The 26021-nt window shown below is 45.5% G+C and overlaps 2 long non-coding RNA genes and 2 gene segments (V, D, J or C); 2 read left to right on the top strand and 2 right to left on the bottom strand.

The window, feature by feature from the left end:
- Positions 1-3809, top strand: part of LOC309847530 — a 65940-nt gene extending 62131 nt beyond the window's left edge. The window contains exon 4 of the long non-coding RNA XR_014302490.1: positions 3547-3809. This is a non-coding gene — a long non-coding RNA (uncharacterized lncRNA). The remainder of the gene's footprint in view (positions 1-3546) is intronic.
- Positions 1-26021, bottom strand: part of LOC309847518 (immunoglobulin lambda-1 light chain-like) — a 1783291-nt gene that overhangs the window by 321444 nt on the left and 1435826 nt on the right.
- The window catches only part of LOC309847526, a 712223-nt gene that overhangs the window by 319682 nt on the left and 366520 nt on the right, over positions 1-26021 (top strand). The window lies entirely within an intron of this gene.
- The window catches only part of LOC309847513 (immunoglobulin lambda-1 light chain-like), a 1777964-nt gene that overhangs the window by 316117 nt on the left and 1435826 nt on the right, over positions 1-26021 (bottom strand).

Raw genomic sequence — 26021 nt, forward strand, 5'->3', positions numbered from 1 at the left:
CCCTGGTTGTCCTGGATTGGGTTCCCAAAAACAGACTCTGAGATGGAGAAGTGCATTTGCAGGAAATCTGGAGGGGGTGAGGCTGGCCAGACAGTGCAGAAAGAGAGTGACATACAGTGGGACATCAGATGAGGCTGCCTTCCTGCTCGGACCATTCAAGACACCTGAACCTGAGAGAGGGACTTGGGACCTTGGGTCAGGCCATCATTCAACACAGTCTCTCCGAGAATGGCCAGAAACCTGGGGAGACAGTTTTCTTAACCAAGAGTAGTTCTCCAGTGAGGAGGATCCCTGTGACTGTCAGGAGCTCCAGGCAGAGATGGGGGCTTATGTGAGACCAGAAGAGGGGTGACTACAGTGAGTAATGCACTGGTCTGCTCCACTCAGAATCCCCAGCTGGCAGGTGGCAGGGTTTTAGGAGCTCTAGTGAGCTGGAAGATTCTGGGCTTTAGTTGGGTGAAGGAGTGGTCTATGACCACCATATGGAAATGCGGGATGATGACGATTGACAGATGTTTCTTTCTGTTAATGCTTATGCCCAGTCACTCTATTTCCAAATATTTTCAGCCCAGACAATCTCAGGAGCCCCAAATCAACCCTGTACACCTTGTGCAGGTACTGCCAACATGTGGGTGTCTAGGAAGGTCTGGGGATGTTGCATTTGGGGACCTGAGTCAGACCTGCTCATTGCTTTGTGCACAGGCCTCCTGGTGTTGGAGGAGAGTGAGACACAGACAGGGAAGGGACTGTGTTACTGTGAGCATCAGCACTGCTATCCCACACCTGAGAGTAATAGTCAGTCTCGTCCTCAGCCTGAAATCCACTGATGGTCAGGGTGGGTGTGATCCCAGAGTTGGTGTCTGAGAATCCCTCAGGGATCCATGAGGGCCTGCTGCTTCTAGAATAGATGATCAGCACAGGACTCTGGCCTGACTTCTGCTGGTACCAGTAAACATTTTTATTTCCAATTTTGTTTCCCCCACAGGTGACCTGGACCATCTGTCTCAGAGCCACTGACACAGATGGGGGCTGAGTCAGCATAGGAGGCTAGGATGCTGCAAGAAAGAAAAGGAGTGTTAGGCTTTCAGCTCTGGATCTCATCCCTAGTACACCATCACCTGCCTGGCCTGAGCTCCAGGGATTCTCAGGGCCCTGTTTCCACCCTCCCAGCATCTCAGCCCCCCTCCAGTCTCTCATCCTGCAGCAGGGTCATGTTCATCCTCCCTTTGACAAGCAGCTCCCTGTTGAGCTCAGAGTCAGGGCCTGGATTGCTCCAGATTCCTGGGGGCTGCAGAGGGTCTGAGCCTGGGTGTAACACCTGTGCAGTGAGCAAGGGGGCCAAGGAGGAGGTGGGTTCAGGCCATGGTGGAGTGACCTGATTCTGTTCCCCAAGTCCTGTGGCTGGGCTGGCTTCATCCCAGGCAACTCTTATCCCCTTGCTGGAGGGATAAGATGGTCCTGCAAATCAGCTGAGGTTCAGGGGCTGCTTCTGAGGAGCCTTGTGGTTTCAGAGCAGGGCTCAGCCCCAAGGGACACAGAGAAGTGAGGGCTGGGGTTGCAGACCCACCATCAGTTCAGGGGATTCTGCTTCACCCCCAGTCCATAGTCTGGGGAATGAACTCGATCCCTCTGCATGTCCTGACAACACAGCTGGTCTGGTCTGTGCTGGTGGAGCACTGAGATGGAGTTTGTCTGCATTTTCTTAACCCACAATAGCAGGTTTCCTCTGCAGGCACTAGGTGGCTTAAGTCAGTGCAGTGCCTAAGCCATATGTCCATTGGGAAACATCAGAACCCAAACAAAAGTTCTCCCTTGCCAAGCACACATGGAGTTTTAAGGAGCCATTGAAGGGCTGATGTAGGTGTGTGTCCTGAGGGCTGGTCATAGATGTTGTGTCTCAGTATCCACAGGATGCATTGTATGCTGGGGCCAACTCAGCTTGAGCAGAGACTGACAATGACTGAGTGTATCAGAAATGTGCTGGGTGGGGAGGCATGAAGTCTTGGACCTGTGCTAGAGACGGAGACAAAATCACCAAGATACAGATCTGAAAGCCCCCGAGTCAGAATTTTACATTAGAGTCAAAGGCGACAGTGTAAAAAACCTGCACCTTTCCTTCTGGTTCCAGGTCCTGGTGAACAACACTCCCTGTTAGAACTCCTGATGCCCACACCCTCCCCATGGCCAGATGGCTCTGGAGGTGCAGGGAAATCTTTTAGTCCCGGTGGAGATTCAGAACCTACTGCTCACATGCTTATTTCCTGATCTGTGGACTGCTGGACTCAGGGAGATATATTCTACTCTATGTGGGCCCTGCCACTCTCAAGGCCAGCCTGAAGGAGATCCGAGCAACCATGAAAAAATAGGAGGAGAAAGTGCAACTCGTCTGAGGTGTTACTGCTCCTACCACTGAGGTGGTGGGTCATCATGGGTATTGTTCTGGGCTGGGGGCTGGGGGACACAGGACTCAGGAACTGCTTCCTAGTAACCCTGGTGGCTGATGTACCAAAATAGGGCAGTGGTGGCTACAGCTCCATGGACAAAGGCAGGAGAACACTCCCCTGGCAAATAATTTATTCAGTCCCACTTTGGTCTGGCAGACTTTCCATCCTGGGAAAGCTTTGTGAACAAGACAGTTGCTCTCTCAGAGTTTCCACGTTGTGGGTGGGGTGACATAATGGACACACTTGTTTTGATGAGACAGTAGACCTTTTACCTAGGTCTTGTATTCTGTATTCATTTGAAAGTCAAAACCATTGTTATTCCTATGTCTTTCACGGCCGGTACTGACCCTGTGTTTAGCACTGGCCAATAGCTATATCATTCATCTGGTGATTTTTCTGGGGACTTTTGATCTCATGAAGTAAGGAAACACACCAGATATATGGAGTGCCTTTCCTTTTGAACATGGTGTGACAGTTGGAACTGTAGTAGTCATGTGAGCTCTGTTGTCAGTAAGAATGAAAGAAAAGCAAAGCTCCATGGCTGAGATGTTGAGACAAAAAGTGAGTAGATTGGGGACCTGGAATTGGAGAGTATCTTGGAAAGTAGGCTTCTGCCTCCAGGCTTTATTGGGAGGAAATTTGTCTGTTCGTGCCTCTGCTTACTATCTGTATATCTTAACAGTAAGGTTTTGTGACCAGTAGGGAAATAATGACCACAAATCAATGAACTAATCAAATAATTATAGGGAAAAACCATTCATTAGTAGGTAATATGCAGACAATTAAGTTGGATATCAGGAAAAATGACACTGTGCAGGGAGAGGTTGGAAGAGGTAGTTTTGGGGAGGTGACACTAGAGACTCTGTGAGGGTGAGAAGAAGGAACAGGTACAGGACATGTGTTTGGGGACAGCAGAGCCAGTGTCTGTGGGGAAGATTCCTGTTTGTCTGAGGCTGAAGAAACAGTGAGAACCTAAGGTGTCTGTGATTTAAATCTTGTCATAACCAGGTAATATTTTTGTAGAAGTTAAGAATTGGGGTCTGGAGTGAGGTGTTGTCAGAATTCATTTTGCTCTTTTGTTTCTGGTTTTGGTGAATCACAGGAATGGTCCCTGTGTGAAAAGGAGCAAACGGAAGTGGAAGCAGCAGCCTTTTTGTAGCTGATGGTCATTGTGCTCATCTGCTGGGTGGACTGTCATTTTCTAATGAAAGGATATTGGATTTGTCAAATGATCTTTCTGCATCTATTGAGATAATCATGTGAGTCTGGCATTTTATTCCATTGATATGCTGTATTCTACTAATTGTTTTTGTATTTTTAAACCCCTTGTATTGTTGCAATAAATCTCTTTGTTCCTGGTGTCTATTTCTTTCTATGTGTTGCTGGATTAAGTTTGACAATATTTTGTTGATGATTTCTGTGCCTGTATTTGTAAGAGACAGCAATCTATAGCTTTCCAGTGAGGTGTACTTTTGGTATCAGTGTAACAATGTCTACATGAATGAGTTAGGAAGCCTACCACATTCATTTATTTTTTTTGAACAGATTCTGAAAAATTCACATTACAGTTGAGTTTTGAACAAAGCAGGTGTTAGGGGTGCTGACACAGGTGCAGTCTAAAATCTGCATATATCTTAGACTCCCCCGAACTTGAACTACTACTAGTCTACTCTTGACCAAAACCTTATTAACAACATACACAGTGGGTTAACACATATTTTATTTGTTATATGCACTATATATCATATTCTCACAAAAAGTGAGCCCAAAAAGAAAATGTTGTGAAGAAGAAAATTAGGAAAATTAGGATCACTGGTACTGGTGTGTGGGGCCTTTGCAGCCCCTGCCAGACCAGCACCATGTGAGCCTCCAGTGAGGATGGCACTGTGCTGACTCCGTGCACCAGTCCTCAGTTAAGAACATCGACAAGCATATGGTTAATACACAAGTACCTGCCCTAACAATGTGACAAACAGACATGAACTGCACTCAGCTCCTTGACCTTCCAGCCTCCTCTGCTGAGTGAGGTTCAGGGAGCCTGGCCTTCCCTTGTGACCAGTTGGAGAGACAGCAACCACAGAGTCATGTGTAGATTAATGAGATAACTGTTTGCCCTAAGGTCAAATCCATAAGCACCAGCAAGATTTGAATGACTAGGGAGGACACCCACCACCTGTGGAAGGGGATAGAAGTCTGGTCCAAGGGATGGAGCATGCTGGGAAATGCCATCAAATGGACCTTCACCAAGTGAAGGTATTGACCAGAAGGATATTGATCAGAAGTCTGTGTGGTGATGTGGTATTTCTCACAAAAGAGTCTTGGCAATAAAGAAGGACCTTCTCTGCTCCCTGTAGCTTCACAAGTGTGCACCTGACACCAGAGACCATGTCCCCTGAGACCATGTCCCCTCAGAGCGTTCCACGCCCTACCCTTACTGTCTCCCTGAAAACCAGGCTTCTGCTCTGGGGTAGAACCTGGATCAGGCAGGTACACCCTACTGGAGGAATGTCCTTCCACCTGTCTGGCTGCTCAGCACTCCCATTCCTGGCTGTCTTCTGGGAATAAAACATACAGATTTGGGGAAAAAGCATGAACAAGAGAAAATCCATTTACTTTACTAACATGTAAACTCTTGTGAGTAACTGGACTCAGCAAGTCAGCCCATGTTGTTCAAGGTTCAGCTGTGTGCCTCTCCTGTTGGTTCTGTCTGGAGAACCCTAATGAACACACCCCCCATTAGATATAACTCTTTGTTCTTGAGAGGTTTTAGTTTATTGTTGCTTCAAGGTTTACAGGACCAATATCTCTTCCTGAAGTCTACCTTCCAGTGATTTCTATATCACCTCACATAGATCAAGGGCTGTTTAATATGTTCTTCTCACCCACCCCTGACTTTGGGCTATTGTGGTCATGAGTTTAATTCTGAGATTCATCATGAGCCAGAGAATGTTGTTATTATGTTTGGCTTCACACAGTGATCATCCAGAGACATTTATATGTTTGTCCAGGTAGTTCCCAAAGCTGATGCTCTTCATCCCTTTGTGTGGAGTCACATTGCTGTCTGAGAGACTGTTCCTCTGTGTGAGGGGCGTCTGTCACTCACTGCTGTGGTGAATGTCTGTGGGTGATCAATTATGTGACGTTCTGCAGGCTGAGAGCTTTATGTTGCTTCATTTTTGAGAGATATTTTCATGGGATAATGAATTTCAGGTGAACAAATCTTTCCTTTTTTAAAAAATATGGTCTATATGTTGATACAGCTTAAAATCTTTATATGTATATACATATATACTTTATATGTATATACATGTAAGATTTTGTATATATGTATATATGTATGTATATGTATATTTGTATATATGTGTGTGTGTGTATATATATATATATATATATATATATATATGTATATACATACATACATATTTCATTCATTTGAAGAGAGAGAGAGGACACACAAGTTGGGGTTGGGGCAGACAGGCAGAAGCAGAGTCCCTGCTGAGCAGGCAGTGGGACAACTTGATCCTGGGACTCTAGAATCATGACCTGAGCCAAAGGCAGAAACTTAACCAAATGAGCCATCCAGGTCCCCTTACAGATATATAGTTTAGGAGCTTCCTTTTAAAAGACATTTATCCATGGTCATTTTGCTTGCTTTGCTTGTAGTAAGAATCTGCTCTCACCATATTTATTCCTCTGCAGATGATCTGCACATTCTCCCTGGCTGCTTCACAGTTGACTTCCACAATGATGATCAGCAATGTGGCTGTGAGGTGATGATAACGTCGGTGCCTCATGGTTACTGTGCTTGAGCTTTGATGAACTTCTTTTTTTTTTAATATAATTTTTTATTTTTTATAAACATATATTTTTATCCCCAGGGGTACAGGTCTGTGAATCACCAGGTTTACACACTTCACAGCACTCACCAAAACACATACCCTCCCCAATGTCCATAATACCACCCCCTTCTCCCAAACCCCCTCCCCCCAGCAACCCTCAGTTTGTTTTGTGAGATTAAGAGTCACTTATGGTTTGTCTCCCTCCCAATCCCATCTTCTTTCATTTATTCTTCTCGTACCCACTTAAGCCCCCATGTTGCATCACCACTTCCTCATATCAGGGAGATCATATGATAGTTGTCTTTCTCCGCTTGACTTATTTCGCTAAGCATGATACGCTCTAGTTCCATCCATGTTGTCGCAAATGGCAAGATTTCATTTCTTTTGATGGCTGCATAGTATTCCATTGTGTATATATACCACATCTTCTTGATCCATTCATCTGTTGATGGACATCTAGGTTCTTTCCATAGTTTGGCTATTGTGGACATTGCTGCTATAAACATTCGAGTACACGTGCCCCTTTGGATCACTACGTTTGTATCTTTAGGGTAAATACCCAATAGTGCAATTGCTGGGTCATAGGGCAGTTCTATTTTCAACATTTTGAGGAACCTCCATGCTGTTTTCCAGAGAGGTTGCACCAGCTTGCATTCCCACCAACAGTGTAGGAGGGTTCCCCTTTCTCCGCATCCTCGCCAGCATCTGTCATTTCCTGACTTGTTGATTTTAGCCATTCTGACTGGTGTGAGGTGATATCTCATTGTGGTTTTGATTTGTATTTCCCTGATGCCGAGTGATATGGAGCACTTTTTCATGTGTCTGTTGGCCATCTGGATGTCTTCTTTGCAGAAATGTCTGTTCATGTCCTCTGCCCATTTCTTGATTGGATTATTTGTTCTTTGGGTGTTGAGTTTGCTAAGTTCTTTATAGATTCTGGACACAAGTCCTTTATCTGATATGTCGTTTGCAAATATCTTCTCCCATTCTGTCAGTTGTCTTTTGATTTTGTTAACTGTTTCCTTTGCTGTGCAAAAGCTTTTGATCTTGATGAAATCCCAATAGTTCATTTTTTCCCTTGCTTCCCTTGCCTTTTTCTTGTTCCTAGGAAGATGTTGCTGCGGCAGAGGTCGAAGAGGTTGCTGCCTGTGTTCTCCTCAAGGATTTTGATGGATTCCTTTCGCACATTGAGGTCCTTCATCCATTTTGAGTCTATTTTTGTGTGTGGTGTAAGGAAATGGTCCAATTTCATTTTTCTGCATGTGGCTGTCCAATTTTCCCAGCACCATTTATTGAAGAGGCTGTCTTTTTTCCATTGGACATTCTTTCCTGCTTTGTCGAAGATGAGTTGACCATAGAGTTGAGGGTCTATTTCTGGGCTCTCTATTCTGTTCCATTGATCTATGGGTCTGTTTTTGTGCCAGTACCATGCTGTCTTGATGATGACAGCTTTGTAATAGAGCTTGAAGTCCGGGATTGTGATGCCACCAACGTTCGCTTTCTTTTTCAATATCCCTTTAGCTATTCGAGGTCTTTTCTGGTTCCATATAAATTTTAGAATTATTTGTTCCATTTCTTTGAAAAAGATGGATGGTACTTTGATAGGAATTGCATTAAATGTGTAGATTGCTTTAGGTAGTATAGACATTTTCACAATATTTATTCTTCTAATCCAGGAGCATGGAACATTTTTCCATTTCTTTGTGTCTTCCTCAATTTCTTTCATGAGTACTTTATAGTTTTCTGAGTATAGATTCTGTGTCTCTTTGGTTAGGTTTATTCCTAGGTATCTTATGGTTTTGGGTGCAATTGTAAATGGGATTGGCTCCTTAATTTCCCTTTCTTCTGTCTTGCTGTTGGTGTAGAGAAATGCAACTGATTTCTGTGCATTGATTTTATATCCTGACACTTTACTGAATTCATGTATAAGTTCTAGCAGTTTTGGAGTGGAGTCTTTTGGGTTTTCCACATATAGTATCATATCATCTGCGAAGAGTGATAATTTGACTTCTTCTTTGCCGATTTGGATGCCTTTAATTTCCTTTTGTTGTCTGATTGCTGAGGCTAGGACCTCTAGTACTATGTTGAATAGCAGTGGTGATAATGGACATCCCTGCCGTGTTCCTGACCTTAGCGGAAAAGCTTTCAGTTTTTCTCCATTGAGAATGATATTTGCGGTGGGTTTTTCATAGATGGCTTTGATGATATTGAGGTATGTGCCCTCTATCCCTACACTTTGAAGAGTTTTGATCAGGAAGGGATGCTGTACTTTGTCAAACGCTTTTTCAGCATCTATTGAGAGTATCATATGGTTCTTGTTCTTACTTTTATTGATGTGTTGTATCACATTGACTGATTTGCGGATGTTGAACCAACCTTGCAGCCCTGGAATAAATCCCACTTGGTCGTGGTGAATAATCTTTTTAATGTACTGTTGAATCCTATTGGCTAGTATTTTGTTGAGTATTTTCGCATCTGTGTTCATCAAGGATATCGGTCTATAGCTCTCTTTTTTGGTGGGATCCTTGCCTGGTTTTGGGATCAAGGTGATGCTGGCCTCATAAAATGAGTTTGGAAGTTTTCCTTCCATTTCTATTTTTTGGAACAGTTTCAGGAGAATAGGAATTAGTTCTTCTTTAAATGTTTGGTAGAATTCCCCTGAGAAGCCGTCTGGCCCTGGGCTTTTGTTTGTTTGGAGATTTTTAATGACTGTTTCAATCTCCTTACTGGTTATGGGTCTGTTCAGGCTTTCTATTTCTTCCTGGTTCAGTTGTGGTAGTTTATATGTTTCTAGGAATGCATCCATTTCTTCCAGATTGTCAAATTTATTGCCGTAGAGTTGCTCATAGTATGTTCTGATAATTGATTGTATTTCTTTGGTGTTAGTTGTGATCTCTCCTCTTTCATTCATGATTTTATTTATTTGGGTCCTTTCTCTTTTCTTTTTGATAAGTCGGGCCAGGGGTTTATCAATTTTATTAATTCTTTCAAAGAACCAGCTCCTACTTTCGTTGATTTGTTCTATTGTTTTTTTGGTTTCTATTTCATTGATTTCTGCTCTGATCTTTATGATTTCTCTTCTCCTGCTAGGCTTAGGGTTTCTTTCTTGTTCTTTCTCCAGCTCCTTTAGGTGTAGGGTTAGATTGTGTACCTGAGACCTTTCTTGTTTCTTGAGAAAGGCTTGTACCGCTATATATTTTCCTCTCAGGACTGCCTTTGTTGTGTCCCACAGATTTTGAATCGTTGTATTTTCATTATCATTTGTTTCCATGATTTTTTTCAATTCTTCTTTAATTTCCCGGTTGACCCATTCATTCTTTAGAAGGATGCTGTTTAGTCTCCATGTATTTTGGTTCTTTTCAAACTTCCTTTTGTGGTTGAGTTCTAGCTTTAGAGCATTGTGGTCTGAAAATATGCAGGGAATGATCCCAATCTTTTGATACCGGTTGAGTCCTGATTTAGGACCGAGGATGTGATCTATTCTGGAGAATGTTCCATGTGCACTAGAGAAGAATGTGTATTCTGTTGCTTTGGGATGAAATGTTCTGAATATATTTGTGATGTCCATCTGGTCCAGTGTGTCGTTTAAGGCCTTTATTTCCTTGCTGATCTTTTGCTTGGATGACCTGTCCATTTCAGTGAGGGGAGTGTTAAAGTCCCCTACTATTATTGTATTATTGTTGATGTGTTTCTTTGATTTTGTTATTAATTGGTTTATATAGTTGGCTGCTCCCACATTGGGGGCATAGATATTTAAAATTGTTAAATCTTCTTGTTGGACAGACCCTTTGAGTATGATATAGTGTCCTTCCTCATCTCTTATTATAGTTTTTGGCTTAAAATCTAATTGATCTGATATAAGGATTGCCACTCCTGCTTTCTTCTGATGTCCATTAGCATGGTAAATTCTTTTCCACCCCCTCACTTTAAATCTGGAGGTGTCTTCGGGCTTAAAATGTGTTTCTTGGAGGCAACATATAGATGGGTTTTGTTTTTTTATCCATTCTGATACCCTGTGTCTTTTGACAGGGGCATTTAGCCCATTAACATTCAGGGTAACTATTGAGAGATATGAATTTAGGGCCATTGTATTGCCTGTAAGGTGGCTGTTACTGTATATGGTCTCTGTTCCTTTCTGATCTACCACTTGTAGGATCTCTCTTTGTTTAGAGGACCCCTTTCAAGATTTCCTGTAGAGCTGGTTTGGTGTTTGCAAATTCTTTCAGTTGTTGTTTGTCCTGGAAGCTTTTAATCTCTCCTTCTATTTTCAATGATAGCCTAGCTGGATATAGTATTCTGGGCTGCATGTTTTTCTCATTTAGTGCTCTGAAAATATCATGCCAGCTCTTTCTGGCCTGCCAGGTCTCTGTGGATAAGTCAGCTGCCAATCTAATATTTTTACCATTGTATGTTACAGACTTCTTTTCCCGGGCTGCCTTCAGGATTCTCTCTTTGTCACTGAGACTTGTAAATTTTACTATTAGGTGACGGGGTGTGGGCCTATTCTTATTGATTTTGAGGGGCGTTCTCTGAACCTCCTGAATTTTGATGCTTGTTCCCTTTGCCATATTGGGGAAATTCTCCCCAATAATTCTCTCTAGTATACCTTCTGCTCCCCTCTCTCTTTCTTCTTCTTCTGGAATCCCAATTATTCTAATGTTGTTTCGTCTTATGGTGTCACTTATCTCTCGAATTCTCCCCTCGTGGTCCAGTAGCTGTTTGTCCCTCTTTTGCTCAGCTTCTTTATTCTCTGTCATTTGGTCTTCTATATCACTAATTCTTTCTTCTGCCTCATTTATCCTAGCAGTGAGAGCCTCCATTTTTGATTGCACCTCATTAATAGCTTTTTTTTATTTCAACTTGGTTAGATTTTAGTTCTTTTATTTCTCCAGAAAGGGCTTTTATATCTCTCGAGAGGGTTTCTCTAATATCTTCCATGCCTTTTTCGAGCCCGGCTAGAACCTTGAGAATTGTCATTCTGAACTCTAGGTCTGACATATTACCAATGTCTGTATTGATTAGGTCCCTAGCCTTCGGTACTGCCTCTTGTTCTTTTTTTTTGTGTTGAATTTTTCCGTCTTGTCATTTTGTCCAGATAAGAGTATATGAAGGGGCAAGTAAAATACTAAAAGGGTGGCAACAACCCCAGGAAAATATGCTTTAACCAAATTAGAAGAGATCCAAAATTGTGAGGGGGGAGAAAGGGGATTAAAAGTGGTTCAAAAAGGAAACAATAAAAAAAAAAAAGAAAAAAGAAAAAAAAAGAATTTTTTAAAAAAAGAAAACACCTAAGAAAAATATAAAAAAGAAAAAAAATATATGTATTAGATAAACTAGTAAAAAATCGTTAAAAAAGAAAAAGGTAACAGTTAAAAAAAAAAATTTTACCCGAAGGCAAAAAAAAAAAAAAAAAAAAAGAAAAAGAAAAAAATTAAATTAACCGCAAGACTAAAAAAAATCACAGGGAAAAAGCCATGAGTCCGTGCTTTGCTTTCTCCTCCTCTAGAATTCTGCTGCTCTCCTTGGTATTGAAACCGCACTCTTTGGTAGGTGAACTTGGTCTCGGCTGGATTTCTTGTTGATCTTCTGGGGGAGGGGCCTGTTGTAGTGATTCTCAAGTGTCTTTGCCCCAGGCGGAATTGCACCGCTTTTACCCGGGGCCGGGGTGAGTAATCCGCTTGGGTTTGCTTTCAGGAGCTTTTGTTCCCTGAGGGCTTTCCGTAGAGTTCCAGAGGACGGGAATACAAATGGCGGCCTCCTGGTCTCCAGCCCGGAGGAGCCAGAGCCCAGGGCCGCACTCCTCAGTGCGCGCCCAGAGAACCGCGCTCAGTTACTCCCGTCTGCCTGACCTCCGGCCGCGCTCCGAGCTCACCGAGCCTGCGACCGGTTCAAGGTCACCCCGAGCTGCGAGCTTACTGTTGGCTCTGTCTCTGTAGCCGGCTTTCCCGTTCCAGTACCCGCAAGCTCTGCGACACTCAGACACCCCCGATCCTTCTGTGACCCTGCGGGACCTGAGGCCACGCTGACCCCGTGTGGGCTTTGCCCCGGGTAGCCTCTGGAGCGATGTCCCTCAGCGGAACAGACTTTTAAAATTCCTGATTTTGTGCGCGGTTGCTCCGCCGCTTGCCGGGAGCCGGTCCCTCCCCCCAGGGTCTATCTTCCCGTCGCTTTGGATTCACTTCTCCGCCGGTCCTACCTTTCAGAAAGTGGTTGTTTTTCTGTTTCCAGAATTGCTGTTCTTCTTCTCTTTGATCTGCTGATGGATTTTCAGGTGTTTGCAATCTTTAGATAAGCTATCTAGCTGATCTCCGGCTAGCTGAAGTAGTCTCGGCCTGTTACTTCTCCGCCATCTTGACTCCTCCCCCCTTTGATGAACTTCTTGAATATGTATGTCAGTTATTGTTTTCACCAAATTTGTAACATTTCTGTCCAATACCTCTTTAAGCATCTTTTCTCTTCCCTCCTGTCTGTCTTTTCTGCTTGGGGCTCCAGTTACAAGCATAGTGGGCAGCATGAGGTGGTCCCACAGCCAACTGAGGCTCTGTTCATTTCTTATAGTATTTAAATTTTTTTTTTTTTTTTGCCTTGCTACATTTTGAATGGTTACTACTTTGACATCATTGAATTTGGAATCTCATTCTGCAGGAACAAATCTGTTGTCAGTGTGACCCTGTGCATTTTTACTCTACGATACTGCAGTTTTCATCTCAGAGGTAAGATGTGGCCCTGTACAAAGGTCCTCCACATCTGCACTGAACCTATTCAGTCATGCTCTGCCTCTTCAAACAAATGGAATCTCACTAAATGGTAATTTTTGTTATTCATCATACATCCTCTGCAGAGCCCACCTGCAGAGCAGAGAAGAGGGAGCAGCCTGTGGACCTTGGACCTGGGGACCTGGGTCAAACCTGCTCACTGCTTTGTGTATAGGCCTCCTGGGGCTGGAGGATAGTGTGACTCAGATGAAGAAGGGGTTTGTGTCTCAGTTCCCCATCTGCTTGTGTCACTGTGAGCAGTATCCCTGCTACTGCCATATGATGCACAGTAATAGTCAGCCTCGTCCTCAGCCCGGGCCCCGCTGATGGTCAGGGTGGCCATGTTCCCCGAGTTGGAGCCAGAGAACCTGTCAGGGATTCCTGAGGGCCGGCTGCTATCACTATAGATAATTGTCACAGGTGCCTGGCCCGGCTTCTGTTGGTGCCAGGAAACATATGTACTTCCAATGTTGTCTCCACTGCAGGTGATGCTGGCCGTCCGTCCCAGGTTCACTGACATTGAGGGAGGCTGAGTCAGCACGTAGGCAGCCACAGAACCTGCAAGAAAGAAAAGGAGAGGTGGGCTTACAAATTTGGGTCTCATCTTTAGGAAGCCCCCACCTATGTGACCTAGATTGATGTTTAGGGACACCCTGGGCATACAGGGAACACTTCCTCTTAGTGTCAGCCCCTGGAACACCTGAGCCTGGATGGTGGCTGGAGCCTTTGAACAAAGAGGACCATGACCCTGTTTCCCTGGGCAGGTGCAGCCCCTCAGGGCTCACACAGAGCCCTCCAGCCCTTCATCCTCCAGCTGGGTCCTGAGCATCCTGACCGCCACAGGCAAGCCCCACTGTACTCAGTTTCAGGGTCAGGCTTGTGACAGTTTTGTGGGTCTAGATGGGTGTGAGCCTGGGCTCAGCACCTGTGCAGTGAGCCAGGAATCCGAAGAGGAGAGGGGTCCAGGCCATGGTGGAGGTGCCCTGATTCTGGTCTCTGAGGCCCTAGGCTGGTACATTCCTTCCTAGGCCTCTTATCCCCTTGTTGGTAATATCTGCAGGTTATGCAAATTAGCCAGTGTAGATGCTGAGGAGTGTTGTGGTTTCAGAGAAAGTTCAGCTCCAAGGGACAGAGGGAAGAAGGGGTGGTTCCTGCAGACCTACATTCAGCCCAGGGGATTCTGCTTCACCCACTTATCCCACAGCTGGTTCTGAAATCCCCTCCCTGATTTTGGCCTGTTCTTGCTTCTGGGTGACCATAAGAAGCTTAGATCTTTGCAATTTCTGCCCAGATCCCTGTTTGTGACCATGAAAAATAAAAATTCTTCAATTGCTACGTGGAGTTTTGCAGGAGCCATTGAGGTGCTGTAGGTGATGTCCTAGGGCAGGTCATAAATTCTGTGGCTCAGTCTCCCCAGTGTTCACTCAGTTCCTGGGATAGATGCAGTGATTGAGTGAGGTTTGACAGTGGGTTTTAGCAGAAGTGGGCTGGGTTGCAGAGGTATGAAGTACTGGACCTGTGCAAGATACTGGCAAATTCTAGGAGACAGATCTGAATGACACCGAGCCAGAATTTTATGTCAGTGGTAAAGGTGACATTATAAAAAGCCAATAACTTTTCCCTTAGGTCTCAGGTGGTGGTGACAAAGCCTCCCACTCTGTTAGAACCCCTGATGCCCAGACATACCGCACGGCCAGGAGACTTTGTCAGGTGATCTTTACTGCATCCTTGAGGCCACGCCACATGCTGCCGGAGGTGCAAGAATTCCTTTGTCAGATTTGAAATTTGGTTTATAAATTCTGATCAGAAGATCCCGATTCCCTGATCCATGGGCTTTAGGCTCCTTTTGAGGAATTGCTTTTCTGTAAGAAGTCCCTGCCAGCCTCAAGATCATGCAGGTGCTGATCAGATAACCCATGAATATATAAGCAGGCTCATTTAGAGGAGGAGAATGCAGGGCTCATATGAAGTATGGGTGGTCACGCATGTGTTTTTGGAGGTTGGCACTAGGGGACACAGGACTCAGAGACTGCCCCTTACTGGTGCCAGCAGCTGGCATAGGACCAACCCAGGTAGAAGTGACTATTGCTTCCAAGTCAGAGACAGGAGAAATGTCACTTAACAGACATTTATTCAGACCCACTTTGTTCTGGCAGACATTCCATCCTGGAAATTGCTGCAAACAAGACATAGTCACTATGTCAGAGTTTCTGTCTTGGGGCTGGAGCAGCAGAGTGGACATATGTGCTTTGTTGATATAGCGTATGAACTTCAAACCCTTCTATCTGCATCTTGTTTTCTGTATTCATTTAGAAGTCACGCTATGGCTGTTCTCAGGTGCCACTGGGTCAACATTGACTTCATGGTCCAAAGATGGCCAATGAATGTGCTATGTGGCTGGGATCTTTTGGGGGAATTTTACTCTTGTGAAGGAAAGAAACAGACTAGATTTACACAGTGCTCTTGCTCTGGTACTTGGCTGAGAGAGCTGGAGCTGCCACAGCTGTCCCGAGGTCTGCTGTCAACAAAAAGGAAAAGAAAAGCCTCCTTAGCAGGGATGGTGGGAGTGAAAGTGAGAATATTTGGGACCTTATAGAATTGGTGAGAACCACCATCTGACTTCAGACTTATTTCTGTGGGAGAAAAACAAGCACATAAATATTCATGCATCTGATTGAGATGGGTATATATCACATTAAAATCTTCCTGACCACCTAGAATAACAATTAACACAAAGCATTCAATTAATAAAATAATTATAGAAGAACATGTGCAGTGTTGGGTGATGTGCAGAGAATGAAGTCACATCAGACGAAATGACAGGCAGGTTGTGTGTGCGGAGAGGCTGGAGGAGGCTTGTCTGCAGAAGGGACTTTGGGGCTGCTGTCAGGATGGCAAGAAGGGACAAGAACTGAAGTGTGTTTGGAGTTAGTCCCTGTGGGGATGAGTCTGGTTTGTGTGAGGGCATGTGGGGACAGTGAGGACTTTAGCTGTCTGCCATTCAAAACTAGTTGAGTCCCAATGTGATAATTTCCCATAAGTAAAAACTTGGTTGTAGGTGTGATGTGTCAGAATTCTCATGTTATGGGCGCCTGGGTGGTTCAGTGGGTTAAGCCGCTGCCTTCGGCTCGGGTCATGATCTCAGGGTCCTGGGATCGAGTCCCACATCGGGCTCTCTGCTCAACAGGGAGCCTGCTTCCCTCTCTCTCTCTTTTTCTGCCTACCTCTCTGCCTACTTGTGATCTATCTCTGTCAAATAAATAAATAATAATATTAAAAAAAAGAATTCTCATGTCATATGTTTCCAGGGAAGGTGAGTCACAAGAGGAGTCCTGTGTGAGCCTCCCTGCACAGTGAATGGGAAGCGGGAGCCCTTTTGTAGGTGACAGTCACTGTGCCTTCTCTGTTGCTCATGTGTGTGTGTGTGTGTTTCCACCTGACATCCAATTCCTGTTACACAGTCCTTTACATCATATATTTACACTCATACTCATACATGAATATACTTGTGAGTGTGTGTGCCCATATATACTAATTGCGTCTCCTGTGTCTATATCTGTAGAGGTATCTATCTATCTACACACACACACAGTACTTTACTGAAGAATTCTCCTGCACCGATGCACGCCGGTGGGTCTCAGATGAGGCTGCAGGAGTTGCCTGCTTATATTATTAAATCTCAGAATTGCCTGCATATCATATAGGAACCTCTGTACACCAACCCTATGTTTTTTTCCTCTATATCAGCTGGTTATAAATATATAACAAATTTACAACATATACACATGTATTTTCTAGAGATTCTGAACTCTGAATTGTGCAGTAAGTTGTTATTAATGGGGTCTTTGCATTGTTAGGAGGCATGCAGTTCCATGTGATCAGAAATTATTGGGGCGCCTGGGTGGCTCAGTGGGTTAGGCCGCTGCCTTCGGCTCAGGTCATGATCTCAGGGTCCTGGGATCGAGTCCCGCATCGGGCTCTCTGCTCAGCAGGGAGCCTGCTTCCCTCTCTCTCTCTCTGCCTGCCTCTCCATCTACTTGTGATTTCTCTCTGTCAAATAAATAAATAAAATCTTAAAAAAAAAGAAATTATTATTTGTGTCTTGTTACCATAATGAATAGCAGGACCAAATTAGTCATCAGACCCATTTGATCGTGGACATGAGTATTGATTAATTATGAAGTACCTACAACTGAAATAGATGGGCAGCTTACCTTTTTACAAATATGTATAAATAGAAATATTTGCCTTTGGCCAACACTTTGATTTGCTACTGAACCTTAACAGAGACTATGTGCTCTTTGTTAGCCACTAAATCACCGTGTGACCAGACTGCCTACAAGGACTGGGTGCCATCTGATCAACCATGCCATGGAATTGGGCATACACAGCAACTGTCTATCATCAAAAAGGGGAGATAGATTTGAGATCAGGCTTCAGCAGGTTCTGAAGGAACATGTGAGTTGCATGAGGAAGAGGTGATGTCCATAACCCCCAATCCCTGCTCCATTATCTTTTGTCTGGCATACACACCTATGGTCCAATGGGGATAATCAGACGACCAGTTGATACAGAGAAAAAAACACAAGGCTTATTTATGTTGGTTTCTAATGATATGCAGACAACACTGATAGTTAATATACCTACTTCAACTTCATCTGGGACACTCCTAGATAACATGGGTACAAGAAAATTCTCCAATAAGATAGCATTTGAACAGACTAATTGTTTTATTATTATTATTATTTTACCTAGAGAGAGAAGGACAGAGGTGGCTTTATTCTAACCTATGGGCTTTGACTCATAATTTGGCTGATGGTCAGTATTGAAAGGACACAATAAGAAAATTGGTGAGGACATTTGAGGAAGAGTTTAGTGAGTAGAAATTCACAAATGAACATAGATGTGGATGCTATTTATGTTCCCTGAAAATTTCTACCATAATGTGTCCTTTTAATGTGACATGTCTGGGGACAATGATCAGCTTTCTTTTCCATCCATTCTTGAAGTTGCCTGGTGGGCTCCATAGCAAAGTGCCTATATTGCAAAATGGGTGGTTATTCATGGGCTAATCACTACGGATTTCCAGCCACTAAATCTGACCTGGTTATGGCTGCTTGTGAGGACCAATTCACCAATAGCAGAGACCATCCCTAAGTTCCCATTCTGAGACCCTCCCAAAGGGAATCAGCCAGGAGTCTGGTGGCAGATTAATTACATTAAACCTCTACTATCATGGTAGGGATTGCTCTGTTCTTGTTGCAACAGAGCTTTATTGAGATAAGGATTTGCTTCCTTTGACTACAATGCTTCCTCTCAAAGTATTACCCTTGGACTTTCAGGATACATCACCCACTGTCTAGTATTTCAGGGAGGCTTCTGTCCAAGGAACATATTTCACATTAAGTGGAGGGCTGCAGTGTGCCCATGGCCATGGGATTCTCTGGATTTACCATTTTTCCCACCATTCTGAAACAGCTGGCTGCATGACAAGAGGATTCATGTCCTCTTGAAGACAGTTACTGTGCCAGGTATGGGAGAACACCTTGTGGGGTGGAGGCAACAGTTTCCAGGAGGCATTACCTTCACTCCTTCTGTTTACAACTTATGGTGCTATTTTTCCCATAGTCAGGACTCATGGGTCCAGTGATCTAGAGGTAGAATTAGGAACAACCCCACTCACTGATATATCCAGTGACTTGCTGCAAAATTATGACTGTCACCATTACCCTACACTCTGCTGATATAGAGGTCTTAGTTCTAAAGGAGAACTGCTTCTACCCAGAGACACAGCAATGATTCTATTCAACTGACAGGTCAGACATCCCTTTGCCATTTTGACTTTCTTTCATCTCCATTGAGGTCTCTGTTGGTCATCCCAGCAAGGTCTTCCATCCCCAAACAAACCGTAGCCAAGAAAACATGATAGCAACATCCTGCATCCTGCACAGGCATCCCTGATGCACATGGTGCAGGGGGTGCCTGGAAGACTATGTTGGGAGAGAGGTCTTGGAATCTCAGATCTGGGGACCTGAGTCAGACCTACTGTGCTTTGTCCACAGTCTTCCTAGGCTAAAGACATGTGTGGCACAGATGGGGAAGGGTCTGTGTCTCATATCCCTGTCTGTCTTTCTCACTATGAGCATTAGTTCCATTGTCCCACACCTGACAGTACTAGTCACCCTCATCCTTGGTCCTGGTCCTACTGGTGTTTAGGGTGGCCCTGTCCTCCAAGTTGGAGCTGGAGAATCAGTTATAAGTCACTGAGGGAAGCTTACTATTATCCTATATGACCAGCCAGTGTCCTGTCCTGGATTCTGCTGGTACCCATGTACACTGAAGATTTCTATACTGTCTCTCTGACACGTGATCATGACCATCTGGACCAGGGTCAGTGAGCACAGGGCAGCTGGGTCAACACTGAAGGCCTTTCAATAGCCTGGTCATGAGGCTAAGCTGAGCCCTTGCAGAGCTACAGACAACACCTGATTCATGGAACGGTATTCTGTAGCCTCATCACTTATCCCTCCTGCTTCATGTTCCCTCTGAATTCCCCAGGGGATCTCTTGTCCCATCCTCAGCATGTCATCAGAATTGGAAACTCTTTCATGCTTACACCTGTCCATCATGATGCATGTGGGAATTTACTTGTTATACAATCACCTGCTGTTGTAGATCTATTTCCAGGTGGTGCTTCTGTCTCTATGACACCCCCCAACCCACAGCAGATGAGCATCTAGCATTGTCAACACTTTGTTTCTTTTGTTTTTTGTTTGTTTGTTTGGTCCATGTCTCACATAAATTGTGAAAAGTGCCAGAAACCATCACTGACTGAGGGATTCACTTCAAGTTCTGTGTCTCTGTGAGGGTCCCCAAGGTCATGTCTTTGCACAGGGAGCAAGTGCCGGGAACTGGATAGTCAGTGGTCCCACCTGGGGATTGGATTCTGTCACTGAAAGCAAGGACAGCACAGTGACCATAGATGTAGCTTGAGGCCATTGGAATCACTTCACTCTGGAGAGCATTTCATAAGGAGGCTGCAGACCCTCTTTCCAGCGACGAGGGTCTCTGCCGAGTGCCCCACCTCCCACCCCATGAGACACTTGTGAACAAGGCTGCTGCTGCCCTGGGTCAAAGTCTGCCTGGAGTGGGGCAGGAGTGGCAGAGGGTGAGGGCTCAGGGCATCTCTGGACGTGTCCAGCACAGAATGGTTAGCACCCTGGGAACTCAGGTCGAGAGAGGGACTGGAATTTCCCAGATGAGCTACTTACTGAGTCAGGACTCCTCTTAAAGTCCTGGGTAACAGTGTGTGTGTCTAACCCTCAGATTATAGCCCTTGGAGCCTGAGGAGATAAGGATGGATCATCACTACTTTCTTCTTAGGACTGAACCCTGGACCCCTGCTGACTTCCAGGCCTGGTGTTCCCATGAGGCTCCCCTCTGGGCAGCCCCAGCCTCTGTCCTGCTGCTCCTGAGGTAGTTCTGATGCCCCCTGCTGGTGGAGGAGGATTCAAACCAGAAACTTCCTTCCTAAAGGTGACCCCACAGCACCTGTCACCAGAGAAGAGGTGAGGACCAGGCTTTCCAGCCTCCCACAGGCAGCTGCCTCCAATGCATTGCCCAGACCAGCACAGAAGGTCACATACAGTGTGCAGGAGACAGCACCGGTGGGATTCCTTCCTTTTGTCCAGGGGTTGATATGCCCTCACCTGTCCCACTGGCTGTTGCAACAGGATGGGTGCAGGGTAAAGTGTAGTGTATTTTGAAAGGGTCACAGTCCAGGAAACCTTTGTGAGATCCTATTGGCACACCTTTCTTTCCATTTAGGAATCGAGTCTAATGCTGCCTGCATCCCAGTGGGTTTCGCTGGGTACAGTGTAACAAGTAGATCCTTTTAGCACTAACCTTTACATATGCACCTAATCTTCATTAACATATTTTTGCCATCTCTGCCACTGCTGTTTCTATTACAACTCATAGCACTAGTGCTCTGGAGAAGGAGGATTTCTACATGAGCCTCTTAGGTGATTTGAATGAAACAGGGAAGTCACACTTTGGCTTTTTCTTGGATTTCTGCAAAGAATGGACAAGAGACTCCCAGCCCATCACCCACTCACTGAGACCCCACAGTCTCTGTTTCATTCATAACTCTGTCAATGTTTGTACATCATTGAATTTGGAAACAATGTGTTTCTAACATCAGTATAAGCTTCCTCACTTGATTTCACACAAAACTGAAGTCCAGGGAGACAAGATTCCTAGGAGAGCAGAGGAAAGTGGGGTGACTCAAGGATGGAGCCCAGGTGTGCTGGATTCAGATCCCGGGCTCCTTGGGGCAGACCTTGTGCAAAATGGGAAGGAAGGAGGATGACAGCAGTTTGGGCAGCAAGGCTTCTATCCCTGAGCTCACTGCCATCCCCATCCTGGCCTGGTCTGTAAGGGAGTCCCCTCAGCCTGCACATGGGGAGGGTCAGCAGGGTCCTATCCCAGGTGAGAGATGGGAAATCTTTAGGGACATTAGAGAGTGTTTGGCCTACAAGGACCTGGCCTGGGTCCTCCTGGATCTGCTCCTGTATTATAGCTTGGTCCTCTCTGTCCGCTAAGTTGGAGGGCTTGACAAAGGTCTTCTGGCCCCAGTACTGGGGTCAATGAGCCCTGCAGTGGACAGAGGCCTCTAGGTTCAGGAGACTCTGGGTCCCACTCCTGAAGTACCCTCCAGGCTGACTTCAGGTTCAAGGTCATGCTCAGGTTCCTCTGGGAGCTGAGCTGCAGGCAGCACCTTGTCAGCACCTGGGAGTGAGTGAGGAGGGGAAGTAGGAGAGGTTCCAGGCCACGTTGGGTTTCTAGTAGATTTGCAGTCCTCACCCCCTACCTTATCACAGTTACCCCCAGTGACACAGCATCACTCTCAGGAAGGATAAGGACGTCATAATATGGTCTCATCTCCATCATTAATTCTGCTCTCATCATCATATGTTTTACCTGTTCCTCCATTATGAATCAAACATATTGTTATTGGTCTTGCTTTTAGCACTTGATTGAATTGCAGACACTAACCACTAAAATTTGTTTTAGGTTTTTCCATGTAGATATGATTTCTGAAGCTTTTTATACTTTAGGCAGACTCACATTTCCATATGTCACCCTTTCCTTCTGTCTGAGGTGTTCCCTTCTCTGTCACTTGTGCTGAGGGTCTGTGGGTGATCACTTCCGGGAGATTTGCTGTCTGAGCAAGGTTGATTTTGGCTTCACTCTTCAGTGACATTTTTCATCAGTAAAGACCAATGATGACAGATATTTCCTATTAGTATGTTGAAGATATTGCTTCCTGTTTTCCAGTTTACATGGTTCATGATGAGAAATGTGCTCCCAGCACGATGCTGGTTTTCTGTAGGGAACGACTCTCCTTTCTGCCTGTGAGAGTGTCTGCATCACTGATCTGTAGCGATTTCATACAACTTGTCCTCTGTTGTCTCTCATGCTCCCTGTCCCAGAGCTTTGTTGAGCTTCTTGGGTACATGGGTTTATGGGTTTCTCCAAATCTGAAGTCTTTTTGTAGATTATTTCTTCACAGATTTTTTTTTTAAACTTTTAATCCCTTACCTTCCCTCCTGCAGTCCCTACACTTGACCACTGTCTGGGTGATGTGAAGTTATCCTCCAGGCACTGAACCTTCATTAATTATTTTAGGTATTTCACTGTGTGTTTCATTTTGTATACTTTCCATCACTATGGCATCAGATTCCCTATTCTTTCCTTTTGCAGCATTTTATCTGTTGTCAGTCTATTCCCTGAGTTTTGAAATTTCAGACATTAATTTAGGGAGGTTTTAAAAGAAAGCTTCTTTTAAAAAAGTCTTCCATTTCTGCTTCTCACATGTGTAGACTTTCCTCCACACACAGTCCCACAAGAAATGGAATGCTAACCCCTGTTTACAAACTCCTTGCTGGTCCACCCTGCACAACCACCTGGAGGACTGGGAGCTAAGGGACAGATTGGGGACTTCAGTCCTGGGGACCTGGGCCTGATCTTCTCATTGCTCTGTGCACAGGCCTCCTGGAGCTGGAGGAGAGTGTGACACAGTTGGGGAGGGGGTCTGTGTCTCACTTCCCCATCTGCCTGTGTCACTGTGAATAGTATTACTGCCACCATAGTACTGACAGTAATAGTCAGCCTCATTCTCAGCCTGTGCTCTCCTGATGGTCAGGGTGGCCATCTTCTCTGACTTGCAGCCAGAGAATTGCTCTGGGATCCCAGAGGGTCACTCACTATAAACATAAATGACTGTCAAAGGAGCTTGGCCTGGCTTTTATAGGTACCAGTGTACATAATCATAGTCCAGTTCCTCTCCAGTGCAGGTTATTGTAGCCGTCTGACCCAGGGCAATTGATACTGAGGGAGGCTGAGTCAGCTCACTAGAGGCCGCTAAACCTGAAAAGACAGAAGAGGAGAGGCTGCAACAAGGTCCACAGGCTCATCCCAGGATCCCAGTACTGAGGCTGTGCTGTGCCTGAGCTCAGATTTTGGCACAGTCTCAGCTCAGGTCCTGTTGGGCTGAGAGTGTGGGCAGGACGGAGGACAGACCTGTGCAGAGAGTGAGGAGGAGGAGTGAAAGAGTGCTCCAGGCCATATGCATGTGCCCAGAGCTCTGTCTTCTGAAAACCACAGCTGGGCCAGGTTCACCCTGACCTCTCTTATTTCTTTTCAGGCCTTTTTCTCTGTGGTGTTAGTATTTATGCAAATTTCCTCCTCTCTGGGACTCCAACCACTTATGAACTCAGACCAGGTGACTGAGGAGAAAGAAAGGATCCCACAGCTTCTTCAGCAGCCCTCAGGTCAGAAAATGAACGTTGGTCTCCAAATTTGGTATCACGGTCACATTCCTGTGGTTTGAACACAACCACTGACCGTACCTATTCTGCCTGGGGTTTGTCTGGGGCTGGCCCAGGGTCTTCCAGAATCCTGGCCATGGAGCTGGCCTGGTCCCTCTGAGAGATGCAGACAACACCTGATTCATGGTGAGGTGTCCTGTGACCTCATTACTTTCCTTCCATGGCTTCTTGTCCCCTCTGCATCTCTCAGAGACTCTGTATTCCCATCTTTGGCATAACATCAAAATAGGAAACTCTCCCTAACACCCACCAGGGCATGTATTGCCTGGGGCCCAGGGTGTGGTGCATAAACAATGAATTCTGGAACACTGAAAGGAAACACATGGTGCTGTTTTCTCTATGACAGTCCCCATTCCACAGCAAACCAGCAACTGGCATTGTCAACCATTTGATACCTTGTAATTTTTTCATCAATATTTTATACAAACATGCAAAGGGCCTAAAACCATGAGAAACAACTTCAAGGTTTGTGGTCTTGTAAGAGTCCACATAATCACATGTTCCCATATGTTGTGAGCTCAAAAGCCTGAGCCATGGTCCCTGCAGTCATGAGAATCATGTCACTCTGGAGACAGTGTCACAAGGAGGCTGCATCCCAGGGACCAGGGTCCTGAGTGCTCTGCCTCCTGCCCCCTGAGATACCCTTGAACAAAGGAGCTACAGCCCCAGGTCTGAGTTGGGGTGGAGGTGGGGAAGGAGAGGCAGAGTGTGAGTCATCAGGTGTCTCTGGATGTTCCCAGCAGAGGGGAGTCAGTCCCTGGGGACACTGGTGGACAGAGAGGAGACCTGAATTTCCCAGGTGAGATGTTCACTGTGTCAGGACTCCCGTCAGTGGGTGACACTGTGTGTCTGACCTTCAGAACATGGTCCTTGCAGCCTGAGGAGTTAGAATGGATCATCCTGAGAGTCTTTGAGGACTGAACCTTAGACAACCTGCTAAACCCTAGGTCTGGTGTCCGGGTGAGGCTCTCCTTGGATAGGCGCAGCCTCTGTCCTGCTGCTCCTGCTGTAGCTCTGCTGCCCCCTGCTGGTGGAGGAGGACTCAGACCAGGAGCTTCCCTCCTGCAGGTCATCCCACAGTACCTGTCACCTGAGAAAGGGTGTGTACCATGGTTTTCCAGCCTCCCATAGGCAGCTGCCCCCCTGGTCTGCCCAGCCCAGCAGAGTAGGTCATATACAAGGTGAAGGAGGCAGGGCAGGTGGGATTCCTGTCCTTGTCCCAGGGTTGAAATGCCCTGGACTAGCCTGTTGTCATCTTTCAGAAAGGAGAATGCATGGGTCAGTGTAGTGCATTTGAAAAGGGTCTATGCCGAGACAATCCTGTGTGATGTCCCACAGCCACAGTTCCTGTGTGTTTAGGAATCAGGACCAATGCTTCTTGGATCCCTATCCGTGTAGTTGGGTCATTAGAACAACAGGTGATGTTTCTGGTGCTAAGTTCTGCTGAGCAGGCAAACCTTTAATTTTATTTTTGTTATTGCTGTTTCTACCTCTCTTCCCTCATGCCGGGGTATATATCCTGGAATTTGGTGTCGGAGGATCTGTAAACTAGCCTAATCTGTGATTTGGTGAACTTGGGAACCTCCTCATTCATACTTGCATCCAGCTGCTCATGAAGAAGGTCCCAGTGTAGCTGAAGACTTTTCCTTGGATTCCCCCATTAGAGGACAGGAGACTCTAGCACTGGGGTTAACTCACTGTGACCTCACTGAGTCGTTCTCATGAAAGAGACTCTTTAATGTTTTGTATCATTTAATATGAAAAAGGTATTTCTTACATGAGTTAAGCTTCCCCATTGCATAGTAGGTAAAGTTGAGGACCGGAGCTCCTAGCTTTCCAGGAAAACAGGGGAAAGTGGGTTGAGTCGAGGAGTGGATACCAGGTGTGCTGGATTCAGACCCTGGGCTCCTCAGTGCAGGACTTGAGCAGGATTGAAGGGGGGGAGGGTAGCCAGGCTGGGCAGCAGGGTTTCTGTCCTGAACTCACTGCCATCCTCATCCCGGCTGTTCTCTAAAGGAGCCCCTCAGCCTGCACGTGGGGAGAGGCTGTGGGTTTGTGTCCGAGGTTAGAGCTGGAGAATATGTGGAGGGT

This window comes from Mustela nivalis, assembly GCF_964662115.1.
Source record: "Mustela nivalis genome assembly, chromosome: 14".
NCBI classification, from domain to species: domain Eukaryota; kingdom Metazoa; phylum Chordata; class Mammalia; order Carnivora; family Mustelidae; genus Mustela; species Mustela nivalis.